Source organism: Hemitrygon akajei, chromosome 4 (genome assembly GCF_048418815.1).
Source record: "Hemitrygon akajei chromosome 4, sHemAka1.3, whole genome shotgun sequence".
NCBI classification, from domain to species: domain Eukaryota; kingdom Metazoa; phylum Chordata; class Chondrichthyes; order Myliobatiformes; family Dasyatidae; genus Hemitrygon; species Hemitrygon akajei.
The window spans coordinates 103,672,352-103,680,872 of NC_133127.1; positions in this window are offsets into that span (position 1 = coordinate 103,672,352).

Consider the following 8,521-nt stretch of genomic DNA (forward strand, 5'->3'; position numbering starts at 1 on the left):
ATATATATTATTTCTGTTTTGCATGATTTTAATCTATTCAATATATGTATACTGTAATTGATTTTACATAGAAACATAGAAAACCTACAGCACAATACAGGCTTTTCAGCCCACAAAGCTGTGCCGAACATGTTCTTACCTTAGAAATCACCTTGGGTTACTCATAGCCCTTTATTTTTCTAAGCTCCATGTACCTATCCAGGAATCTCTTAAAAGACCCTATTGTATCTGCCTCCACCACTGTCACCAGCAGCCCATTCCTTGCACTCACCACACTCTGTGTAAAAAACTTACTCCTGACATCTCCTCTGTACCTACTCCCCAGCACCTTAAAACTGCCTTCTCATGCTAGCCATTTCATCCCTGGGAAAAAGCCTCTGACTATCCATATGATCAATGCCTCTCATCATCTTTTACACCTCTATCAGGTCACCTCTCATCTTCCATCACTCCAAGGAGAAGAGGCTGAGTTTACTCAACCTATTCTCATAAGGCATGCTCCCCAATCCAGGCAACATCCTTGTAAATCTCCTCTGCACCTTTTCTATGGTTTCCACATCCTTACTTTATTTATTTATTTTTTTCTTCTTCTATATTCTATATTGCATTGAACTGCTGCTACTAAGTTAACAAATTTCATGACACATGCCGGTGATAACAAACCTGATTCTTTCTTTTTTCTTCTTTCTTTTCTAATGCAGGATGGGGTATCTGGCCAAGTACTAGAGATTGATCAACTGGGTGGTGCGTTTACTAGAATTTTTAACCTTCTGCTTCGCCAGTGTGTGATATCCACCTGTTTCAAGCAGGCTTCAGTTATAGCAGTGCCCAAGAAGAGGGTGGTGACCTGCCTCGGTGACTATTGCTCAGTAATCAATAAGGGAGGTCACCTCTCAAAACACTTGTATCCACAGTGATGAAGTGTTTTGAGAGGTTGGTGATGAAACATATCCACTTCTACCTGAGAAGTGATGTGGATCCACTCCAATTTGCCTACTGGAGCAACAGGTCCAAAGCAGATGCCATTTGAGGGTTGAGGCAACCCTGGAAGATCTGGACAGCAAAGATGCACCCATCACAATTTTCTTTATAGACTACAGCTCATCATTCAATACCATCATCCCCTCAAAACTAATCAATAAGCTCCAAGACCTCCTTCTGCATCTGTATCCTGCACTTCCTTACTTGCAGACCCAGTCAATTCAGATCGGCAACAACATCTCTTTCGAGATCTCCATCAGCACAGGGTTATGTGCTTGGCCCCCTGCTCTTCTTGCTTTACAGCTAAGCACAGCTTCAGTTCCATGTTCAAATTTGCTGATAACATCACTGTCATTGGCCAAATCAAAGGTGATGATGATTCAGCATACAGGAGGGAGATTGAAAATCTGGCCGAGTAGTGTCATAACAACAACCTCCCACTCGATGCCAGCAAGGCCAAGGTACTGATTATAGACTTCAGGAGAAGGAAACCAGAGATCCATGAGCCAGTCCTGATCAGAGCTTTGGAGGTGGAAAGAGACAGCAACTTTAAATTCCTGGGTGTTATCATTCCGGGAGCCTGGCACTTCGGTGTAATTCCAAAGAAAGCATGGCAGTGCCTCTACTTCCTTGGGAGTTTGTAGCAATTCAGCATGACATGTAAAACTTTGACCAACTTCTATAGATGTGTAGTGAAGAGTATATTGACTGGTTGCATCACAGCCTGTTATGGAAACACTAATGCCCTTAAATGGAAAATTCTACAAAAAGGAGTGGATACGGACGTGTCTATCATGAGTAAAGCCTTCCCAACCACTGAGCACATTTACATGAAACACCGTCATGGGACAGCAGCATCCATCATCAGGGAGCCCCACCACCCAGGCCATGCTGCCTTCTCACTGCTGCCATCAGGAAGATGGTACAAGAACCTCAGGACCCACACCACAAGGTTCAGGAACAGTCACTACCCATCAACCATCAGGCTCTTGAACCAGAGGGGATAACTTCACTCAACTTCACTTGCCCCATCACTGAAATGTTTCCACAACCAATAGATACACTTTCAAGGACTCTTCATCTCATGTTTTTGATATTTATTGCTTATTTATTAATTATTATTATTTCTTCTTTTTGTATTTGCACAGTTTGTTGTCTTCTGCTCTCTGGTTGAATGTGGGCAGTCTTTTATTGATTGTGTTGTGGTTATTATTGTTGTGATACGCACCCGACCAGTTTCCAGGGTTTAGACATTCCAACTCCCTGGAATATGGATAGCTGGCATGGCACCTTTAAAGATTCAGGCCTATCCCTCTAATTGGCTTCAGGATTTTAATATTTAAAGAGCATATGAACTGAACTTCAATGGTCAATTGTCAGCTCTGCTTTGGATTGTCCTCTAGCATCTAGTTCAGAACTCTGTCCTCATCTCAGTCTTGCATTGTGTCTCAGATACCCCAGCACTTGGGGCCTATCATCCTTGCCCATGTCTTCTGTCACAGTACGATAGACCCAACACAGACCCTGTGGTGTATCAGAGCCTCTCGTCACCTGTGGCCAGACACAGTCAGGACATCTCAAGACAGAGCCTGGAGACACATAAACTCAGGATGCTGAGTGCCAGTTGTCACAAGGTGGAGTCAATCCATCTTACGACCCCGGAGAGATTCGGTAGTGACCTAGATTCATGCTGCACCTTCCTCACTCACTGTTCATTAGTGTTTGATCTCCAGCCATCCCTGCTTCCAACAGAGCGCAGGAAGGTGGCTTTCATGATCTCCCTCCTGACTGGGAGAGCTCTGGCCTGGGCCACCACACATTGGGAGAGGGGACAGGAAATTTGCTCCGATTCAGAAGAATTCATGAACGCCATGAAGGGGGTGTTCCATCAACCCACTGGATCTAACAGAGTCTCGGACCCTCTGATGAAGGTACATTAAGGTAGCTGGTCAGAAGCGACTCCTCTATTGAGTTTCGGACTATGGCCAAGGAGTATGGCTGGAATGGGGAAGCTTTGGCCATTCTATACTGCCACTGACTCCAAGGGTGGAGAGCTGGTAGAGGTCTTAGATGCTCTGATTGATCAGTCCATCCACCCTGATAATCATCTGGAGGAGCGAAAGTGGCACTATACCAAGAGGTCAAAGAGTGTTAGCCCAAGCCAGCCTCAATACAGCAGTCCACTTCATGATCTCAGAGGGTGACCAGCCCATCTGCACAAGATCGTGTTGAGCCAATGCAAACCTGCTGTACAAGACTCTCTACTACTTGTTGCTGTGTTGCTACTACTGTGGGGAGGCAGGTCACCTGAGTGCCAAATGTCCGAAGCTCTAGCCATCCGGAGAACTGCTAAAATTCTCCAGTGTTGGGAGGACTGTGATGGTAGCAGCCATTACTCCCAACCCTGCAGATTCTATGGTATGCTGAATACGGAGGTCTTCCAGGGAAGAAACCAGCAAGAGGTGAATGCCTTTATGGACTCTGGAACAGCTGGTAATCTCCTGGACTTGGGGACTTGGTCAGCTCAAAATACCTCTGCAGGAGCTGATCTAGCACATGACCACAACTGCCCTGAATGGTCTTCCCCTGGGATCTGGGCAGATTGTGAATGAGGACAGGGAAACATACAGAGGACATTAGTTTCCATATCATAGACTCTCCTCACATACCCCTGATCCTTAGGCACCTTTGGCTGTCCTAGTATGACCCTTCCGTGAACTGGGAGGAAGGCATGGTCTTTGCAAGAGGGGCTGTTTTTGGTTTGGTGTACTGACCTCCCAGACTCTCCCGAGACCAGCAGCTGATGAGAAGGCAGACTTCTGCTTGAGTTAACCCGAAGCTTTCAGGAAACCCAGTCCTGCCTCTAAAATCAGACAAGCTGGCTCCAGTCCACAGGACTGTGCGAGTCCCAAACTAGCAGCCAAGCCTAAGGGAATCAGTCACCAATTCCTATCTAAGGGAAAGGCTCCAAAACATAGACCCTTGGAGCATTGTCCCACGAGGAGAAAGACTACTTGTAGCACCTTGTTGCCATCATCCAAGGATACGGATGAAGATTTGGAATCTGATTTGGTTCCGTTTCTGGAATCAGATAAGAACTGGATTCTGTTTCAACAAAATCTAGTGAACCTATGGAGGAGACTCTGAGGTTAGCCAAATCTCCCCCACTACTAGGGAGCCTCAGGAGTCATCCTTGGAGGAATATTCAGAGGTAGCTGCAACACCCAAGCTGGTTGAAATCCCTTCCTTCTACAAGGATTTGGAAAAGGTGTTTAGCAAGTGAAGGGCCTTGGCTTGTCAAGCCACCAACTCTACGAACGTGCAATAGATTTACTGCCTATTGTCCTCCATGCTCTCAGGCTTGGAGAGTACTGCTATGGAGGAGTACATAAAAGAGGCTCTTGCAATGGATTCATTCAGCCCTCCACAGCACCAGCTGGTGCAGGCTTCTTCTTTGTACAGAAAAAAGACAGAAGCCTGCAGCCATGCATTGATTATAAAGGGCTGAATCCCTTAACGGCCAAGAATGTTACCCCCTTTGAATCATGAACACTGCCTTTGAAGTCCTTCAAGGGACAAGAGTATACTCAAAGCTAGACTTGTGGAGTGAGTATAATCTGGTCCACATAAAGGAGGGTGACAAGTGTAAGACTGCATTCAACACACCGACAGGGCACTTTGAGTACCTGGTCAGGTTCTTCAGCCTTGTGAACATGCCAGCAGTTTTGCAGGCCTTTATTAACAACATGCTCCAGGATGCTCCCCATAAGTATGCCTTCATCCACTTTGGCGACATCCTAATTTTCTCAAAGTCCATGGAGGAGCACGGTTGCTCATGTCAGCGATATCCTAAAGAGGCTTCTAGATCATGGTCTTTATGTCAAGCTGGAGAATTCCGAATTTCACATAACCACTGTTTCATTTTAGGGTTTTATCATCTCTAATGGCAATCTCAAGATGGACCCTACTAAGACACAGGCAATCAGTGATTGGCTACAACCATCCAATGTGAAACAAGTCCAATGATTTCTGGGATTTGTCAACTTTTACAGAAAGTTCATCAGGAGCTTCAGCTCAGTGGCGGCTCCACTAACAGTGCTAACCAGGAGATGCACAGGCCATTTTGTGTGGAGTAACGAAGCTGAGGCTGCTTTTGAAGAACTCAAACAGCAGTTCATGACAACTCCCATTTTGATCTCGCCTAACCCGGACCTTCCCTTCATTGTGGAGTTGGATGCCTCAGACATCAGAGTGGGGGGCAATGTTATCTCAACGTACATCTTCAGAGAGTCAACTGCACTCATGTGCATTCTTCTCTGGGCAGCTACCCTCAGTAGAGATGAACTATGACATCAGAAATAGAGAGCTGCATGTGGACAAGTTGTCATTGGTGAAATAGCATCACTGGCTTGAGGGGGGTCAAGAACCCCTTTATTGTACAGACAGACCACAAAATCCTGGCTTATATTCAGGAGGCCAAAGGACTGAATTCCAGGCAGGCCAGGTGGTCTCTTTTCTTTAACCAGTTCCATTTTATTCTGACCTATCAACCAGTGTCGAAGAATCCAAAACTGGATGCCTCGTCTGATCACTTCGATGAACCCAGAAGAGAGGAGCAGCCAACCACCATTTTGCACCAAGCTAAGGCTCAGCGGAGAATTGACCTGCTTGTTCGCAAGGCCCTGGCGCAAGGGGAGATTGCCAAGAATGGTCCTCTGGGTTGTCTGTTTGTCCCAAGTTCAGTCAGGTCTAAGCATCTAGAATGACCACTCACCCAGGGGTTGCCAGAACCCTCGAGTTCAAGGGTGGCCTGGAAGGGCTAAAGAGTTCCAACAATACATTCAGGTATGCACTGTGTGTGCCCAAAACAAGGAGATACACACCCAGCTTCAGGGGCTTCTTCACCATCTGCCTGTTCCGGATAGACCATGGGCACACATCGCAATGAGCTTTGTGACATGTCTTTCGACTTCCAAGGGGAAGACCATAAGCATGGAAATTGTAGACCATTTTTCAAAAACCTGCAAGTTCATTGCATTAGACAAACTAACATCAGTGGCAGAGACAGCCCAGATCGTCCTTCATCAGGTCTTCAGGATCCACGAATTTTCAGTTGACATTGTGTCAGATCGTGGTCCACAACTCGCATCACGTTTTTGAAGGGCGTTTTGTACACTGATCAGGGCTACAGTGCAACCATTTGATGTGGACAGAGGTGAACACAATGCATTACAGCATTTTGCACATGGGTTATCCCCGTTTGAATGCCAATTTGGGTACTCTCTGTCATTCTTCCCTGAGCAGGAGGCTGAGGTTGAGGGTTCTGTGTCCGAGGCCACAGGGAGAAATAGAATAAGGCAAGGTAGATCTTGTTGGCCCAAAAGGCTGAATTGAAGGCCAACCACAAGAGACAGGGGCCAGCTTTATAGACCGTGCAAGAGGTCTGGCTGTCCACTTAGAATATGCCTCTCCAGGTGGAGTCCCAGAGTCACTAGCACCCAAGTTCATTGGACCCTTCAAAGTTTTTAAGAAAGTAAACCCAGTTGCATTCTCATTGCAGTTCCTCAAGACCCTGAAGATCAATCCCACCTTCCATATATCAATGTGAGTACCAGTCCTTTAGACCTACCACCATCAGCCCACTGCCATCAGGATTTATTGATGGGGAACAGGTTTTCACCGTGAAAAGAATTCTGGATGCACAAACTGCTCAGGGTGTTCGGCAGTTCCTCAGAGACTGGGAAGGAATTGGACCCGAGGAACCTGAGTTCCTGAAAGAGACATCTTGGATGTGGCTGTCATCCATGACTACAATCATCATGTTTTATGGGCTGAGTGCGGGTAGGTGGGACTAGGTGAGATTAAGAGTTCGGCACGGACTAGGAGGGCCGGAATGGCCTGTTTCCGTGCTGTGATTGTTATATGGTTATATGGTTTTATATGGTTTCCAAACTGCCAGGGCCATCAGGAGTCTGCCAAAGGGGAGGGGGTCCTGTTATGAAACACACCCGGCCACACCAGCTTCCAAGATTTAGATACCCTTGCTCTGTGGATACTGGAGCGGCGCCTTTAAAGATTCAGCCCATCCCATCCCGCTAATTGGCATCCATAGTTTGTTGCCAGGAACTTATCATTTAAACAGCATTTGAACTGAGGTTCAGCAGTCATTCATCATTTCCACTTCAGATTCTTGTTTTTCATCTGCTTTAGAAATCTGTCCTCATCTCAGTCGTATATCGTGTCTTGATTCTAGTCTCTGATGCTCTAACAGTTGGGTCCTAGCATCCTCACTTAGGTCTCTTGTCACAATTATTACTCAAAGATTTATTGAGTATCCCACAATAAAATGAATCTGAGGATTGTATATGGTGGCTTTGATTGGAGTACTGCATAGACGCAACGGGAATGTTCCCACGCAGATCTGACAAAGATTTTCGAGAGGAAACTCAGTCTCTATAAAAGAGAGGTACTGCCTAGTGGAGTGATCATTTTTGGAGTAGTCCGACGCAGAATAGGAAGGCTTTGGCTCAAACAGGGCTTTGACGAGATCAGGTGGGGTCTAGGTAAATTCATTCCTTATTTTTTATTCAGCTCTACAGAAAATACATGGTATGTCTGCAGGGCCGGTGCTCTTCAGTGTCAGATCTGGGATTTCAAAGAGACTCTTACCCTCCCCAATGGCCACATTTGCAGCAGGTACATCGAGATGCAGCTCCTTAGAGACCGAGTTAGGGAGGTGGAGCTGCAGCTCGATGACCTTTAGCTTGTTGGGAAAAGTGAGGAGGTGACAGACAGGAGCTACAGGGAGGTAGTCAGCCCAAGGCTACAGAATACAGATAAATGGGTGACTGTCAATGGGAAAGGAAAACACCAGATAGTGGAGAGCATCCCTGTAGCCGTCCCCCTCAAGAATAAGCACTCCATTTTGAGTACTGTTGGGGGAGGTACCTACCTGGGGTTCCTACCTGCCAGTGGCCGTTCCTCTGGCACTGAGTCTAGTCCTGTGGCTCAGAAGGGTAGGGAATGGAAGAGGATGGCAGCAATTATTCAGGACTCTATCGTCAGGGGCACAGATAGGCGATTTTGTGGATGCAAAAAGGAAATGTGGATGATAGTTTGACTCCCAGGTGCCAGGGTCCAGGATGGCTCTAGATGCATCCACAATATCTTGAAAAGGGAGGGTGAGCATTCAGAAATCCTGGTACTTGTTAGTACCAACAAGATGGAAAGAAAAAGTGAGGAGGCTCTGAAAAATAATACAGGGAGTTAAGAAGGAAGCTGAGAATCAGGACATCCAGGGTAGTAATCTCAGGGTTACTAACCTCTGCCACTTGACAGTGAGGATAAGAATAGAATGTGGTGGCTGATAAATTGTCCTAACGTTGTCGGTTCATTGACGTCACAACCACAGACTTGGCTGTGCAGCAGATTTGGCAATTGTGCTCATGAATATGCATGTGTCCGCTAATTATTATTTCATTGTGATGTCATAAGGGGACATGAGACTGGACCCAAATGCAGGACACAGGCACTGAAGTAC